At 33.1% G+C, this 19,570-nt stretch overlaps 1 pseudogene; it reads left to right on the top strand.

The window, feature by feature from the left end:
* The first annotated feature begins 2,248 nt into the window (after positions 1–2,248).
* LOC115845006 (flotillin-1 pseudogene) overlaps positions 2,249–19,570 on the top strand; it is a 130,134-nt pseudogene continuing 112,812 nt past the window's right edge.

Raw genomic sequence — 19,570 nt, forward strand, 5'->3', positions numbered from 1 at the left:
ACATAAATTAAAATCTCTATTCTCCTTCCTCTGTGGCTCTTGATTAAGATCTATCTTCAGATAATTTGAGAATATAATAGTGCTGTTTTCATTTCTCATGATAACTTATTCCAAATGTTTGTTAATAACTTGAATTAATACTTTATACAAGAGCAGGGAATGAAAGTGACATTCTCCATGTCATATTTATTCTACTTATTTACTGAGCACCTGTTAGGTGGCTAGATATTATTCCATGTACTTTGCATACTCTGGTGAGTAATAAGAAAAGAACGAATAAAAAATCCTACGCTTTCAAAAGCAAATAATTTTTAAACCTACTATAATCTACTATAAAAAAGTACATTATAAAGCATTTCAGAATGTTATCAGTGATAAGATAGAGGAAAAAAAGACAAAATAAAGCATGAAAAATGTGGTCAGTAGTGCTGGGTGCTCAGATAAGCCTCCCAATGGTGACATTTGTGTAAACATCTGTAGGAAGTTCAGCGGATTCCATACCAGTATCTTGGGAAGACCATCCATGCAAAGGGAACACCAGTGCAAAGTCCCTGAGGCCTGAGCATAATTATTTTGTCTGAGGAGCAAAAAGAGTATTCATCTGGATTAAATGGAGTAAGGAAGAGTCGTAGGAGTTGAGGTCAGAGAGAAACAAGAGCTTTGTAGCCATCTAATTGGTCATTGACTTTTCCCAGGGGCTCTATAATCTCTTGAGAAAAGAAGAAGCATTATTAGGGTAAGTTCACCAAGAAAACTTCTGACTTCAGAAAATAAAGCAGTCTCAGTTCATAATCATATTCCTGCTGCTTGTGCTTATTTGAATCTCCAGACAACACTCTCATATCCTAAGTATAATCCTTTTTATAGATAAATTGCAACTAAAACTACCAAAAAAAACCCTGTTTACAGTGTTTCAAACACTGCCGCTCACACAGTTCACACATATTAAGGACACACATGGCTGCTCTATCAGGAGTCTTGGTGACTGAGTCCCCACACGCTGATATTTTGGTGGCTCATATCAGTTCCTGGGCCTAGAGCTATGCAGTATGGACACGTACTCTAGACTTTCTCTACTTTCCTGCAGATGGAATGCACACAGACAAACATATCCAAATAGAAACACACAAAATATCAAATGTATTAAGAATCAGAAAAACACAAACATGCTACAATACATTTGATCTGCAGCAAAGTATAAATTAAAGAATATAATCATTACTAAGTAACTTGACTCTGTAACCCAAGAATTGGTGAAAAATAAGTAAATTGGCACACTCCACACAAATCCTATATCTTTTTTAAAAATTTATTTTGTTGAAGCATAGTTGATTTACAATGTTGTGCTAATTTCTACTGTACAGCAGTGATTCAGTTTTACATGTATATACATTTATTTCATATACTTTTCCATTATGGTTTATCACAGGATATTGAATATAGTTCCCTGTGCTACACAGTAGGACCTTATTTATCCATTCTGTGTATGATAGTTTGCATCTGCCAATCCCAAACTCCCAATCCATCCCTCCCCCACCCACCATCTCTCTTGGCAACCACAAGTCTGTTATCTATGTCTGTGAGTCTGTTTCTGTTTTATAGATAAGTTCATTTGTGGCACATTTTAGATTCCACATCTTTTTTTTTTTTTTTATGGTAGCTTTGAAGTGTTGGGTTTACACAAGGAGAACAAACCATCTCAGTTCAGGATGGAAAGATGTCATGCAATTTATGATCAATTGTTTATGACAGATTTAAGCTGACTGAGACATAAATTTGGCTCTCTTAATATCAGGGTCTCATCTGTGGCTTCTGGGGGCAGAGTTCAGAAATATTAAATTGTTTACCAATACAGAAAGGGTGGAAAGATTGACAGAAATTTCCTTTTCCATGGGATTCCATGGAAAAAATGGGATGAGGAACATATATATTCACTTTTCATTGTGGTTAATTTATTCATAAGTTAGTTTTCTACTCTACAGAAGTATTGTGCTAAATACCAAATATCTCACTAGATGAAAGAAGGTAGATTAGAAAATATTGGCAAAATTCCAAGAAAAGAGTGTGTGTTTTATAGTGATATTTATAATAGAAGATGGTTTTTACAGGGTTATTTACAATAAAACACTGTCAGATAGAAGAAGTATTAAAGAAGTAGAAATAATTGAAATTTTCCCATCTTGAAGAGAAAAGAGTGGTGTGCTCTTGGTAAGGGGTGGTTCTTTCTTTGTCATTTCCTTTTGGTTGGATGGCAGCTGCACTTTATCCCATCCTAGGTGAAGTTAACCTGGAGGAGCTCAAGTGTGGTCCAGGAGGTCTCTATAGGTAAGTTTCTGTTGGACCAGTGAAGACAGTACTTCCTTCCCTGATATGCCTGGGAAATGCAGGGGGACTCCTGAGACCTTTTCATGGAGTTGCCAAACTCCAGCTTGCCTGGATTTTGTCAGCTCCAGCTGGTACCATTTTACTGGAGAAGATTCTTGAATTGCTCTCACCCAGCAACTTCAGAGCTCTGAGTGGACAGCATGATTGGGATTTCTGGTCTTAAGACAACTTCACAGCCATAGGTCTTGTATGCATTATCCACCAAGACCCAATAATTGCTCAATAATTATCTCTCAAAAAAGTGTATACATTCTACCAACCCTGGGAGTTTACAGATCCAGGAGATTGCAAGTTCACTAGCCCAAAGGGAGCTTCTGATCCTTGTCACACTTGGCAGTGTCTTTCTGCCAAAGGTTCAAATTGATGGACTGAGAGATTGCTGAGACCTGTAACTCAAACGTAGATTAATGGGACCCTGCATCCTGTTCAAAAGTAGTTTTTATTTTTTTTCTGGAAATACTATAGATGGTTACTGTAAACATACTTGTATGGTGTATGTGAGAGAGCTAATAACAGAATAAGCTCACAAATCACTGGATCTCATTTTTATTTGTTGGGGCAGTGACAGTGTAATAGGGAAGAACAAATCTGACCCCTTATTAGATCTGTTCCTTTTACTTTAATCTTTGTTCTCTGTTTCTTGTGCTTAGTCATGCTGGCTCTGCACCTTTTGTAAAAGAATGTTGCCAAGAGCCTGAAATATACAGGATAGCCTATTCTCAGGGCTCTAACCTTTAAGAGTCCATTCATATAGAGATGAAAAGTTTCAGAACAGAGAATAACATCTCTCTTGTTGGAGGTTTACAGAAACATTGTGACCTGACCTATGGGGACAGCTGCAAGAACAAATGACACCAAGAATTTTGCAGCAACTAACAATGACCCTCCCTCACCTTGCATTTAAAAATGGTTTGCTGAAACCCTTCAGTGATTTCAGGGCTTCTTGGGCGTGAACCACGTATCTCCTATCATGGCCCTGCAATAAATCTTTCACTGCTCCAAACTCCAACCTTTCTGTTTGTTTGGCCTCACTGTGTGTTGGGCACAGGAACTTGTGTTCAGTAACAACAGCTGAAGAAACTTAGAGACTTGGCTAGTTTGGCTCCATGAGAAGACAGTAATTTTTTAAAATTCAGTTAGGGAAAATGCTACGTTGTGGGACACATTACTAGAGAAATCTTCCTTCACAGTGCACTGGCTGTGGTCATTTTGTTTAAGGAGGAAGAGGAAGGAAACCTGAAGTGGTGTGAACATCTGAGACCATCTCCTTCCTCAGTTAGGTACTGTTTGGTCTCTGAAAGCCTTGGCTCACTAGTGAGGACTGCCCTGCAACTGAAAACCATGTTTAGAATATTAATCAATTTTTAAAGTGGTATCTTAATCTCAGAAAAGGTGATACCCACTACCTGCAATATTTGGTTAAACTTAGAAACCCTTGCAATTTTTGTTTTGTAAGGGATCTAGGATAAATTTGAGTAGCCCTTGTTCTTTTAGGAAAGAGAGTTTTTCACTCCTCAAATAAGTTATGTCCTTAATAACTATTTTGGCAAAATTGTATTTTATCTTTTGAAACTTTTTATCCATTTTAGCTAAGGAGAGAGCAAGGAAATGGAAACATTTTTACAAGCTTCTTTATGTTGTAGACAAGGTGGGAAGCTGTCTGCATGTTGTGTCAAAACTTAAACACACAGAAATTTACATCATTAAAGTGTTGACCTATAACATAAGGTAAATGACATGAGGTGGGGGACAGGTTTCACTAAACACCAGGGACATAAATGCCCATGTATGTTGTTGTCCTTCTTGGGTGAAGGAAAAGAGGTATTGACTTTTCTGGTCTAGAGGCATACTTAAAAATACAGTGCAAAGATATACTACAGTGAAGCAAGTGGCTTCAAGTGTAATTGATGACAGAATGGTATTTTGGTTAGATACTACCAGGAAGTGAAAGATACAATTTTGTTGATAGCCCTGACGTCTTGAACATGTCAATATCATTTTCCAATTGATGTTTTACTGGCAGGACAAGAGTGGGTCAAAGACTAATGCCAGAAATATGAGAACAATTTTGGATATAAGTCTTTAAAATATAGATTTGTTTCCTTCCTTTTCTCTTGACTTCAAAGGATATTGGGAAGTTTGAGTAATGGTTTGGTATACTGTATCCATTAATAGTCTCTGATCCAGACTTTTCCTAAGTCAGTGGAATTTTTAATCCATAGTGAGCTAGGTATGGTGTGAAGGTTTTTACCTAGGATATGAATTACATATAAAGGCACAAACACAACTTGAATATGAATAGACAAATTTTTGGAATTTCAAGAATTAGTTTCTCTTGTGTGCATTTAATATTATAATTCTATTTGCAAGGTCTCTCCCTATTAACCTTACAGGGATAGTATCACAGAGGAGGAATGAATGGCTTTTCATCTAGGGCATAGAAGACCAGAATATCTGTGGGTTGTTTGAAATACTTACCAAATGTGTGATTTGCTTGCTCTGGGCAAGACACTGAGCAAAGATGGAAGGGTTTAATGTAGAAAGAGCAGACTCTATATCCAACAGGAAATGATTAGTCTGATCATCTATAATTAATTCCCCTTGAGTTTTTCAGTATAAGGCAGAATATGGTGTACTTTTTTCTTCCTTGGAGAACTCATTGATATCAAGCAACTTTTCTTACAACATGAAATATATTGTAAAAGAAAATTTTTTGTCTTTAAAGCTACATTATGAAAGAAAGAAAGAAAGATAAAGAAGAAAGAAAGAAGAGGGAAAGAGAGAGGGAGGGAGAGAGGAAGGCAGGAAGGCAGGAAGGCAGGAAGGAAGGAAGGAAGGAAGGAAGGAAGGAAGGAAGGAAGGAAGGAAGGAAGAGAGGAATAGAGAAATAAAGAATTGAAGGAAAAAGTGTGGTGGGGAAGGTGGGGCAGAGGTTATTTTGAGACTGAAGAGCTATAAAAATCAGATACAATCATTTAAGCTTGATAGGATCTTGAACAAAAATAAACAAACCAACATCTATACAAGATGTTTTAAGGGCACTGGACTATGAAATATATGTAAAATTCTTAAAGAATTTTTGTTATTTTTGTTATGGGTAATGATATTATAATTGTGACAATGTAGGAGACTATACTTATTTTTTAAAACATGCTGTTTGACTCAGAGGTGAATACCAAGATACCCATACTTTACTTTAAAATGGTTATATAAATTGTATTTCAGAATGTGGATAATTCTTGGATCTAGATGGGGGTATTGTTGTATTTTTTCTTTGTTTTTCAGGATTTTGATGATGTATTTTATTTTATTCCATATTTTATTATTTTGTGTATTTGATCAAAAACATATTTTTTGTTTTATACTTACTACTCAGTCTCACATATATTTTTCAACCTTTCTGAATCACCTTCTTAACTTTTTATTATTTTTAAGGTATGTCTGTTGCATACCTGGAGCTAGGTTTTGTTTGTGAAATGTAAACTGAAAATCTTTTTTTTTTTCTTGAAAAGTTAAAGTTGTTATTTAAATGACAAATATGTTTCATCTCATATATCCATAATGTTGCTGCATAGTAGACCACCCTGAAACTCATTGACTTAAAATAGTTATTCCTTACTCTTTGGGTCAGATGGACATTTCTGTGGGCTGTTTTCTCCTGCTTCTTCCATGAGCTGTGGGAAAGATTCAGTTCTGCTGATCTTGGTTGTGTCCTCTCACATAGGTTGGTCAACATAGTATTTCATTCTCTATCAAGGTGGCCTGGACTTGTTCACACAATGGTGGCATGATTCCCAGAGCAAGTCCTTCTGAGTTGGCTAAGTTAAATCAGAAAGATTACTGAGATTCAAAAGGATGGGGAATAGACTCTATCTCTGATGGTTAGAGCTGTAAACTTGAGTTGCCAAGGGCCTTTATATGCAGAGATTATAAAGGACATTGATGCAAGGAGAGGTGAAGTATTGGGGCAAATTTTTAAAAATGATTCTGCGCCTGTCTTAAACGTGTTGTAAAAGTTTATGTTATGCTTCATGATTTATAATCATTAAAAAAAAAAAAAACAGCAAAAGCATTAGATACTACAGACAAGGAAATTGGCTAACTCATTGCAACTACCACAGGTTGCAAAGATTTACAATTTTTGTAAGCCCTACCAGTTCAACATTACCAGGACATGCATATTTATATTATGCTCTAATCCCTTAATTTCACATTTGTTTTATTCTTAATTAACATTTAAATATAGTTAATTTTATTACCAAACTTTTACAACTTGTGGGGTCTTATCCAGGTTTCAAATAATACTGTAGTTAATATTCATGAAGGAGTAAAATCATGAATGGCATACTTGATATAAATGCCATTCTTCAGTTAGTTAGATTCATTTCTCTCCATGTTTATTCTAATTTTGATTCTCTGAGCTTGAGTTTTTCCCCTAGACTTTATTAGAGAAAAGTGTTCACATCCTTGTTTTCATGTCTCCGTTTTACAAACTTTTGTTGGCTGACTGTTTTCTCTATTATTCTTTCCCATCAATCTGAAAACATTTGCATTTTATCCTCAGGAATTCTTGTAAATTTCTAGTTATCAAAGGGATCTTTCAGCGTTTCTCAAGCGTACGTAAGTATGTGCAATAAATAAATGGACTTTTAAACAGGAAGGGAGTTACTTAGGTGTGTTTCTACCATTACATTGACCCCAGTTTTAGAATTTTTTTTTTATAACACTCTTCCTTTTTGTTGAGCATAATCATAGAAAGTAATCTATAAAACCAGGTACAATAAAAATATTTGTACCACTTAACATCTACTTTAATTTTCTTACAATTCTGCTCTCATATTTAAGTTAAAAGGGGGTTCATACACATTATTTTCTGCTATAGAAATCCAGCAATCTATTGATAACATGTGGAGTGAATCAGCACCATGGGAAACCCAGACATAGAAACTTTGTTTCTCTCTCCCATTGTGAAGAAACAATACTACCAAGATTTCCATTTTTAAAATTGACCTTTGTCCTGAATTCCATTCTAGCCATCTATCATTTTTGTCACCTCTTTGTGATCCATCTTGACAAATGCCAAACACAATGTAGGAGCCTATTAAATACCTGTTAAATGAGTAAGTAAATGAATTTAAAAAAATAAATAAAAAGGGTGTAGCTTGCATTTCTCCTTGCCAGCACAGCTCTTCTCTCTGGCAAAACCTCCTTTTTATCAGTGAGAGTTTGACCTCTAGGAAGCTTTTTGTTTAACTACTTCTTACTCATTCTTGAGCCTCACTACATAGCACCTTCTGACAACCTCTGAAGCACAGGATTGAAAGAGATTTAACTGGGAGCAATCCCTTTCTGCTTCATACTCCCACTCCCACCTCTCTTCACATACCTTTTCAAAGGTCTCTGCTAATTACTTCCCATGGCAACAGACTGCCTTTCTAGGTAGACTGACTGTTAGTGATTTTTCAATGCCATTTCCTTCAACTTATTTTTCCCTATATCTTAAAGAAATCTATAAAAGATACTTGCACGTAGAAAATAATCTTCAGCTTTGCAGCAGATTCATACAATTTCATTTATTTATCGAACACACACACAGAGGTTTGTTTAATTAGGCAGTCTATTATTCACAATAGTATTAGAAACAAACATGTGCACCTGTTCACAGTGTAACAACTTTGGTATACCATCTAAGAAACAATGTTCCATGTCTTCAAGTTACATGCCATAGCAAAATTTATTTTGCTTCTATTTTTGAAGAAAATTAATACAGAGTTTGTTCTTTTACTCTTCTTATTTTTCTTTGGCCTTTTTATTCCAAAGATAGAATATTAAAAAATCTCTTTCTACATAAGGGTCCCTTAGTTACAGACAAAAAACATGTAACATGCAGCAAATAACAATTTTATACGGCATATTTTTTGTGATAATTTTGGATAATCTTCTGACAAATGTTAATACTAATTACAAATGTTAATATTTATTAATTTATGAAAGTACGTGAAAAGGGAATGTTGCCTGCCATTCCAGTAAAAAAAGAATGTTGCCCACCATTCCAGTTCTATAAGGATCAAGCTGTCAGCCACTGTAGCCAGCCCTGATGGTGCACCCTGAGGGGAATTCAGGGTGGAGAAAAATAGGAAGCATTCTGTTCTTTGGATCCTAGCCCTGTATAGTTAAGATGCATATCTAAGAAATAATTTCAATGAGCCCAGACTCTTGCATCTTCCCATACATAGAAAAGCACTAAAATCATTAACTTGAGATGTTTGTTTTTGTGATTAGCAATAATCTTTTGCTGTTTGACTACAATTTTTTTTCTTTTTCTTCAGCAAAAAACTCCTATATATCCTGGCTTACCTTTTCAGAACAGTTCTTCAGAGCTATCTGAGAGGTTGTCTCCCAGGCTGTAGTCCTCAGTAAAGTCTCCAAATAAAACTTAACTTGTAACTTTTAGGTTGTGCATTTCCCTTCAGTCTATAATTTCTATTTTTATAATGTGCCCATTTTGGGCCCTTTAGTTTGTAGCTGTTCTCACACAGCATTTATTTTACAAATCATAAAATCTGTATGTTACTCTTAAAATATTATTAAAATATATTTTAGTTTTATATTCCATGTTATGCTCAGAATTTTATTCGAAGATACTAACAAGAATAATTAAGGATAAGCTTGGTAAATAATTTTGTAAATATCATTTTATATTGGAAGAATATTGTCCATAGGTTAGGTTTACTTAGTTAAAATCCTCACTTCTTTTGGTTTTCATTTGAAATAAGGTTAAGACAATTCTGTTAAATATAATATCTCTGACTGAGAAAACAAATGTCAATTTAAAATCTGTATGAATGGAAATGATTCCAAGTAATTGACTTTAAAAAAATTGGTTTTCCTGAATTCATAATATTGTCTCAACAAATGAATATATCAATAATATACACCCTTTAAGGTTAAGTGAATATTCAGTTCTTTTAGACTACATATAAAATAAACAGTTGCAGTCCATTTGTTCCCTGTAACACTATTGTCATATATCTACCCTAATTCCATGACAAATAGAAAATTTTAAGTAGATACATTGCATATATGAAAGACAGAAATTAAAAAAGAACTGTAAATATTCAATATTCACCATACATTACATCAAAATCTAGACACAGATTTATTTTTTACTTAAAAGATATTTGTTTATAGTAATATTATTAGAAATGTTTATTAATTGAAACTATATTTGACTTAAACATTCAATTTTATTAAAGCATATTTGTAATTACAATTAGTTCTCTGTGAGTTGATGGCATGTTGTAATCAAGCACAATATGTAGAACTGAAAATGTTTTCTATAGCTAGAATGAATTGATAACTCAAATTACTAAACACAAATTGTACCAAAGCTGTATTAAAACTTTTTTAGAGCAAATATAGATCTATATAATCACATATATTTATATATAATCATAACATTATATATAAATATAAGTTTATATGTGCACAATATATTCATTTCATAATCTATAATATTATATAAAATATATACATGAAAATATATTTAGATAAAATATAAATATATGTTTATCATAAGTAAATTTTGACAGGAAACCACATTGTATAAAAGAATATAGAAGTTTATCTTTGGTTAAAGAAGGAATGGACAGAGATCTTGTTTACTTGGCTTCCCCTTTTTCAATGGCTCCATGTACTACAGTTTGAAAAACAGTTCTCTAAATGTGCTTTGACTACAATAAGTTTATGTTCATAATGCTATAAGAGAAATGAGTATTTATAGACTACCAGTCTCTCTGAAATGAGAAAGGAATTGTCACTTAGCTAGTTCATGGCAGAGTCAGGGCTGGGCACCAGACAGTTACTAGTTTACTTTACTTTTCACTCACTTAGCTATGATAAGTGCTCATAATAAAATGACTTATGCCCAGAATAGCATAGTCAAAATACATTTCACATGAATATATAAAAATAAGTATGCAATATAAACTTCATAAAGTAAATACATTTTCCTCTAATTTTTTCTTTTGTCAAGCTTTTCAGAGTATTTTACTCATAATTTTAAAGAAAATTTCTTTCTTAGTAAATATATACAAGACAGAAAATATGAACTGTTATTTATAGGTTTCCCTCACTGAAAACTTTTGATAGCATATGTTTTTAATCCAATGAAAATAATTCCAATCCAATATTTCTTTTACTACCACATGTTTACTCAGGAAACAAAATATATTGCTTATAATAAAATACAAATAGAAATTCTAATTTTGGTAATATCCCTCTTCTGTCCTAGCATTATCTGGGTAATTGAATCAGAAATTTTAATTTTACATTTCTTGTTTGTAAGTTGACTCATATTTTTGTTTTTTTCTCTTCATAAGAAAGTTTGGTGCAGAGCAGTTCTCTGTAGCAACGGAGAAAACAATAGATATGTGAATAATGAGATTGTATTGAGTTGTGCATTTTTCACACCTCTAGTTTGATGTGATTTCATTTACTATGGCAGCCAAGTTTTACTAATTTTCTCCCTATTTTTTCAATTCACTTAGGTAACAGAGTCTGTAAGAAAAGCATTCACTTTTAATGTAAACAAAACTGATTCTAATGAAACAAGATTTGCTCACAAAAATATTAAGAGGTGTAATTTAATATTGTGCACAATTTAATAAGCAATTTTGCTTTTGGTCTTAGAATAATAACATCTTTTATTATTGTTTCATTGCTCTTTTGTAATTGTTCCAATAGATTGTTTTAATGGCTTACATAATTATTTCATGTAATATTAGTCAAATTTTGCAAGAATGAGTTCATCTTGCTCTACAAAAACAGTAAGACTGCCTTGACCAGTATTGCTATCCCAAGAAATGACAATGAAACTAACACTGATTAAAAAAAGAAATTGAAAAATACTCCTTTGCAAAAAAAAGTTCAAGCTATGACTATACTTTTACAACTTGAAAAATAAAATTTGAATTAAAACTAGTATAAAATTATAATTAATCTGTTCCTCCAAAAATAATAATTCTAAAGGGGATTATAATGTATATGAGATAATGTTTTTATGATGTGAATTTTATTACAGGAAAAGCAACAACTTGCCTTATACATATATTTGAAATTTTGTTAAATCACAATTCTGAGTTTTCTGAAATAGGGTTTTGATTTCAATACAGTAGAAATTTTTTTTTCTAAAATAAATTATGTACATTATGAAAAAAATATTAAAGCAATAGTATCAGTATCTCCAGCACATTCTGGAATTAACCAATATGAACAATACCAATTATACATACTCACTAAGGCAACCCCGTTATTACCAAAATAATTAACTTCCAATTAAAATTTGTGTTTGCTGACATCTTATTTTCTTAAATATGCTTTGGCTGTGATGAAGTTGTTACTATACTCCAGGCATTCCTATCCTATGAATCAGGTAAGTTTATTTTACAAATATTCAAGTGAGGGAAGAAAGTAAATAAATATTATTCTTTGACTTTATTACTGATTAATGAGTAACCAATATTTAAACTAATATTGTATAAGTATTTACAGTTAAATAATTATTATCTTAGCTTGTAATTTCTTATACTTATTCGGCATAGCTTAAATTTTCATTATATGCAACATATAAAGAACTAGTACCTAAGCTTATATTATTTCTAACAATAAACTTTGCAATCTATCATTTTTCTACAATGAAGTTTAAAGACTCTTGAAAGGAAAAGAGAAGCAAACAAACAGATAAACCCTCCAAAACAGAGAAAGCAGTCACCTTCAGCATGGACAAAATGTGAACAAAATATGAAGTAAATGAATAAAATGTGTTACCATTTTATAGCATATTAAACTATAATTGAATGACTGATTAGTCAAATTCAGTACCAAAGTTCATATGCCTGCTGATTTCCAAAGCAGGCAAGAATATTTAGTGGATGGGATTATACAATTATTAGTTTTAATGGTATAAAGTATTTTACAGGACATCTATTATAACTTTCTCATTATGCAATTCAAAGTACTAAATTAAAGGCATGGCCTCAGAGTATGAGTTTAAATATTTGCTACGTCAAAAATTTCTATATGATTTGAGCAATCTAATCTCTCTGTTTCTCACATTCCTCATTTGAAAATAACTAAAGAAGAGCATGTTTCATACATCTGTTATAAGAATTAACAGAGGTTTTATATATACATAATCATATAAATATATTTAGCATATTACATATACTACATACATACACACACATTTGGCTGGTGTATGTGTATAACATTGAATTGTTCTTGTAACATAGTAACAACTGAAAAATTCTATCCTAATAATAATAATGAAGATAATAATAGCAAACAATTTGTTAATATATCAAATAGTATGCTTTATTTGACCATTTGATCATCCATAGAAATTAAATTGTTTTACATTTGTATCATAGATAAAATATAGTACATTTTCCACATCATTGGACAATTTATTGGTATATATGTATCTTTTTTGTAATAGTTACCAACTCAAAATATATTCACACTTATAAGGTATATTGTGCTCTAGAATAGTTTTACAGTCTAGAATTCAGATATAGAAAGCTTGATTTATATATCAGTTTCCAGTAGAAAATAATATTTTAAAAAAATTGCCAGAACTTCCCTGGTGGTCGAGTGGTTATGAATCCGCCTTCCAATGCAGGGTTTGATCTCTGGTTGGGGAACTAAGATCCCACATGCCACGGGGCAACTAAGCCTGCTAGCTGCAACTAGAGGGAAGCCCGTGAACTGCAACAAAGAGCCCCCCCACCCTGCACTGCAACGAAAGATCCTGCTGCAATGAAGATCCTGTGTGCTGCAACTAATACCTGACATAATCAAATTAAAAACAAACAAACAAAAAAACTTGCTAATTTGATATGAGTAAAAGGTTATTTTCTTTTAACATCCATTTTCTGAAATTTTATTTTCATATATTTTTAAATGAATTTCAAATGTCCATTCTCCATTTTTCTATTAGACTGATAATTCATTCCATTTTAATTTGAAGAAAAGATTTTACATATTTAGGATATCAATGCTTTATTCACCATATATGTCAGAAATATTTAAATTTTTTCATATTTCTCTCCAACTATTCTTTATGTAGGAGATGTGACTTACAGAGTTTTCTATTTCATGTAATCAACCTACAAACATATACTTTTCAATTTTATACAGGCATGACTTCTATGCTGAGAAATGTTTTCCTTGACCATGGTTATCTATTAAGACTGCTGTCCTGTTGGAACCATAAGCCCCTTGCTTCTCATTTACAGAGCCTGTTAGAAATTAGGGGGAAAAGTGTTTGAATGCTTGTTTATAGGTGTATATATCCCACCCATTTCTCCATAGAGCTCCAAATTTGTACTCCCTGTTCAAGCCAGATAGTTAAGAATTGTACTATAATGACACTAATCATAGAAAAGCACAGTTATCAGTGAAGGAATTGACTTCTGTTTGCCATCATCATCAGATTGATACATTAAATAAACATCTCCATAAAACATATCATTTTTACTTTATAATGGCTATCCCCAACACCAAGGTAAAATCTTAATGGTAATTTAAAACTTTCATGTCCTTTCTTCTTTCACTATTACTTTTAATCCTTTGATACTATGTTGAAATTTATAAGGGTTTATAATACTCAGTCATAAAGTATTTTTCCAAGAAGTGTTATAGCTCTCCAATCAACTAACAAACATATTGCTTAAATAAATAATCAAAAGGTCTTTATTTAATCTAAGTATTGATTCATACTCATTGATAAGTTTTACCGATTTTTAATTATTTAATTGTTGAGTTAACTGGTAAATTACTGCAATAGATAAAATAAGAATGATGATCTACTGTAAATTTTCTAATCAGTAGCCTAATATTTCTTCATCATTCTTGAATAATTACTCTTAGTCTCCTATCTTCTTTCCCTGGGCCTGCTTCTTGTGCCTCTGACTTGCTTTATTTTCTCTATAATGATTAAACGTTGTATCAGTATGTTCTTGCCCTATAACCAACTACTTTAGCTTTAGTGGATTATAAAAACAATCATTTATTCATTGTCTCATATTGCAGACTGACAATTTTGAAAAGGCTCATTTGGCCAGTTCTTTTTGACACAGTAGACTCAAATTATCCTGCTTGGGCTTGCTCATGATTCTGCAGTCAGGCAGTATATCAGTTATTATGACCTCATTAGCATGGTTGAATTAAGTACTGCGTATATATAATATGTCATCTTCCAGCAGGCTAGCATGGGCTTGTCTATATAGAACCACAGATTCCCAGAGTGAGAACAGAAATATTCAAACATTTTGGGACCCAGGCTCAGTAACTGCTGTGTTGCTCCTGCTGTAGTCTCTTGGCCAACACAATGAAACATCAGTCTAAAATCAAGAGGTAGGAAAATAGAATGCATCTCTCTCTATCTATGCTTTATTTGTACCTAACTCTCCATACTATGAGAATGTAAGTTCTACTGGAGAAGGAATTTTTATCGTTTTGTTTTAACTTGCACCCTCTGTGCCTACATTCTTGTCTGACATATAGTAGGAGCTCAATAACTATTTTTGAATGAATGAATTAGTCTTTAAAATATACTAAATTTATTTTACTTTTCATCTAGCTGTTCAGTTGATCTATCTGCATATTCTTGATGAATACAAGGCTGGAGATTTCTCACATACACCCATGAAACTGTCTGCAACCTTCCACAGAGAATAATTGATTTTTCTTCCCTTCTCCTGTTCAATCCTCATATGATTTATTTCCATTAGAAAACTCTTGTGCAAAAACATAGGACTAGGAGGGCAAAGAAATCTGGAAAATGTAATATATGGCTTCTTCTCTATGAGAAAGAAGTGACCTCAGAAGTAGGGATAATGATCTCAAACTGGTAATTCAGCACAAGTTCAATCTATTTCAGGTGGAGCTGACTTCACTCTCAGCTGATGGGAAAATATTTGACCCAGGTCTGGCCAACTGGACTTATGTCTTTACCCAGAGGTAAGTGTCAGGTGCAGTGTGAGCTAACAGTGGGGTTTTGGTTTGGTTCTGTGCAAAAGTGAAGTTCTTGCTTCCTTTTCAATTCTTCAATGTGAAGAGGCAATCTCAGACCTGCTAGAAAGCTCAATGTTACACAATTATTAAAATAATTCATAAACTGTTGGTCAAAGAAAAATAATCAAATATTTAGAAAGACAAGTGTTCAATAACAATTTTGTCAATTAAAAACTCTTTGTAACCTAGGGAATAAAGGAGGGGACATCTTGAAAAATAATATATATCTAATTTCAGAAAATTACATTATGGTTATTTGTGAAATAAACAGATATATGCCTTTAATATAATGGTCTTCAAAACAACAGACATCAGAAGTTTTGTTCAATATAATTCTGGGAATTATAATAAAAGTACAAAAAAAACACATTATATCTTGAACTTCATTATTAAAACTATATTTTTACATCATATTTGGAGTATAATCGCTTTACAATGTTGTGTTAGTTTCTGCTGCATAACAAAGTGAATCAGCTATATGTATACATATATCTCCATATCCCCTCCCACATGAGCCTCCCTCCCACCCTCCCTATCACACCCCTCTGTGTGGTCACAAAGCATGGAGCTGATCTCCCTGTGCTATGCAGCTGTTTCCCACTACCTATTTTACATTTGGTAGTGTATATATGTCTGTGCCACTCTCTCACTTCATCCCAGCTTCCCCTTCTCCACCCCAGTCTCCTAAGGTCCATTCTCTACATCTGCGTCTTTATTGCTGTCCTGCCCCTAGGTTCATCAGAACTTTTTTTTTTTTTTTAGATTCCATATATATGTGTTAGCATACAGTATTTGTTTTTCTCTTTCTGACTTACTTCACTCTGTATGACAGTCTCTAGCTCCATCCACGTCTCTACAAATGACCCAATTTCATTCCCTTTTATGGCCGAGTAATATTCCATTGTACCTATGTGCCACATCTTTATGCATTCATCTGTCAATGGACATTTAGGTTGCTTCGATGTCCTGGTTATTGTGAACAGTGCTTCAATAAACATTGTGGTACATGTCTCTTTTTGAATTATGGTTTTCTCAGGGTATATGCCCAGTACTGGGATTGCTGGGTCATATGGTAGTTGTATTTCTAGTTTTTAAAGGAATCTCCTTACTGTTCTCAAAAGTGGCTGTATCAATTTACATTCCCGCCAACAGTGTAAGAGGGTTCCCTTTTCTCCACACCCTCTCCAGCATTTATATTTTGTAGATTTTTGATGATGCCCATTCTGACTGGTGTGAGGTGATACCTCACTGTTGTCTTGATTTGCATTTCTCTAATGATTAGTGATGTTGAGCATCTTTTCATATGTTTGTTGGCAATCTGTATGTCTTTTTTGGAGAAATGTCTATTTAGGTCTTCTGCCCATTTTTGGATTGGGTTGTTTGTTTTTTTGATATTGAGCTGCATGACCTGCTTATATATTTTGGAGAGTAATCCTTTGTCAGTTGCTTCTTTTGCAAATCTTTTCTTCCATTTTGAGGGTAGTCTTTTTGTCTTGTATATGGCTTCTATTGCTGTGAAAAAGTTTTTAATTAGGTCCCATTTGTTTATTTTTATTTCCATTACTCTAGGAGAAGGGTCAAAAAGGATCTTTCTGTGATTTATGTCATAGAGTGTTCTGCCTATGTTTTATAGTGTCTGACCTTACATTTTGGTCTTTAATCCATTTTGAGTTTATTTTTCTGTATGGTGCTAGGAGGTGTTCTAATTTCATTCTTTTATGTGTAGCTATCCAGTTTTCCCACCACCACTTATTGAAGAGGTTGTCTTTCCCCCATTGTATATTCTTGCCTCCTTTATCAAAAATGAGGTGACTATATGTGTGTGAGTTTATCTCTGGGCTTTCTATCCTGTTCCATTGATCTATATTTCTGTTTTTGTGTCAGTACCATACTGTCTTGATTACTGTAGCTTTGTAGTATAGTCTGAAATCAGGGAGCCAGAATCCTCCAGCTCCGTTTTTCTTTCTCAAGATTGCTTTGGCTATTCTGGGTCCTTGGTGTTTCCATACAAATTGTGAAATATTTTGTTCTAATTCTGTGAAAAATGTCACTGGTAGTTTGATAGAGATTTCATTGAATCTGTAGATTGTTTTGGGTAGTATAATCATTTTCACAATGTTGATTTTTCCAATCCAAGAATATGGTATATCTCTCCATTTGTTTGTCTCATCTTTGATTTCTTTCATCTGTGTCTTATAATTTTCTGCATACAGGTCTTTTGCCTCCTTATGTAGGTTTATTCCTAGGTATTTTATTCTTTTTGTTGCAATGGTAAGTAAGGTTCTTTCCTTAATTTCTCTTTCTGATCTTTTGTTGTTAGTGTATAGGAATGCAAGAGATTTCTGTGCATTAATTTTGTATCCTGATACTTTACCAGATTCATTGATTGGCTCTAGTAGTTTTCTGGTGGCATCTTTAGGATTTTCTACATATAGTATCATGTCATCTGCGAACAGTGACAGTTTTACGTCTTCTCTTCCAATTTGTATTCCTTTTATTTCTTTTTCTTCTCTGATTGCCATGGCTAAAACTTCCACAGCTCTGATGAATAATAGTGGTGAGAGTAGACATCCTTGCTTTTTTCCTGATCTTAGAGGAAATAGTTTCAGTTTTTCACAATTGAGAATGTTGTTGGCTGTGGGTTTGTAATATATGGTCTTTATTATGTTGAGGTAGGCTCCCTCTATGCCCAATATCTGGAGAGTTTGTATCATAAATGGGTGTTGAATTTTGTTGAAAGCTTTTCCTGCATCTATTGAGATTATCATATTGTTTTTATCCTTCAATTTGTTAATATGGTGTATCACATTGATTGATTTGCTTGTATTGAAGAATTCTTGCATTCCTGAGTTAAACCCCACTTGATCATGGGATATGATCCATTTAATGTGCTTTTGGATTCTGTTTGCTTGTATTTGGTTGAGGATTTTTGCATCTCTGTTCATCAGTGATATTGGCCTGTAGCTTTCTTCTTTTGTGACATCTTTGTCTGGTTTTGGTATCATAGTGATGGTGGCCTCGTAGAATGTGTTTGGGAGTATTCCTCCCTCTGCTATATTTTGATAGAGTTTGAGAAGAATAGATCTTAGCTTTTCTCTTAATGTTTGATAGAATTCGCCTGTGAAGCCTTCTGACCCCGGGTTTTTGCTTTTTGGAAGATTTTAAATCACCATTTCAACTTCAGTGCCTGTGATTGATCTGTTCACATTTTCTATTTCTTCCTGGTTCAGTTTTGGAAGCTTGTACTTTTCTAAGATTTTTGTCTGTTTCTTCCAGGTTGTCCATTTAATTGGCATAAAGTTGTTTGTGGTAGTCTCTCATGATCCTTTGTATTTCTGCAGTGCAGTTGTTACTTCTTTTTCATTTCTAATTCTGTTGATTTGAGTCTTCTCCCTTTTTTTCTTGATGAGTCTGGCTAATGGTTTATCAATTTTGTTTATCTTCTCAAAGAACCCACTTTTAGTTTTATTGACGTTTGCTACTGTTTCCTTTATTTCTTTTTCATGTATTTCTGATCTGATCTTTATGATTTCTTTCCTTCTGCTAACTTTAGGGGTTTTTTTTTGTTGTTGTTCTTTATCTCTAAATGTTTTAGGTGTAAGGTTAGGTCGTTTATTTGAGATTTTTCTAGTTTCTTGAGGTAGGATTGTATTGCTATAATGTACTTAATTATTTTTATTCAGAAAATCTAAGTAAATCTGTAAGCTCTTTTTGAAATAATAAATAAGTTCTAGTAAAATGACTGGTGTGAAAACAATGAATTTATAAATGGCAATATATTTCTTATGATTCTGAGAGTGAGGACCTATTGAATGATAAATATTAGTTAACAGAAAATATTCTGTATTTTTCTACATATATTTATTCAATGTGTGTGTGCATGCACAGGCACACATGTATGTAAACACATACAAAGATATATCAAAGCAGTTGCTAAGCCAGTATTATTTTGTTTCAAATAATGATGACTTATTGTACACTTTCATTTTTTGGAGTGCCAACTTTCTATAATCATGCTATTTTTAATTGATTCTATTTATTTTTCTTTAAATTGAGGATAAATTTGCCAGTGTATCACTCATTAAAGTAATTTATTAATCTGTCAAGG

Source organism: Globicephala melas, chromosome 18, assembly GCF_963455315.2.
Source record: "Globicephala melas chromosome 18, mGloMel1.2, whole genome shotgun sequence".
Lineage (NCBI taxonomy): Eukaryota > Metazoa > Chordata > Mammalia > Artiodactyla > Delphinidae > Globicephala > Globicephala melas.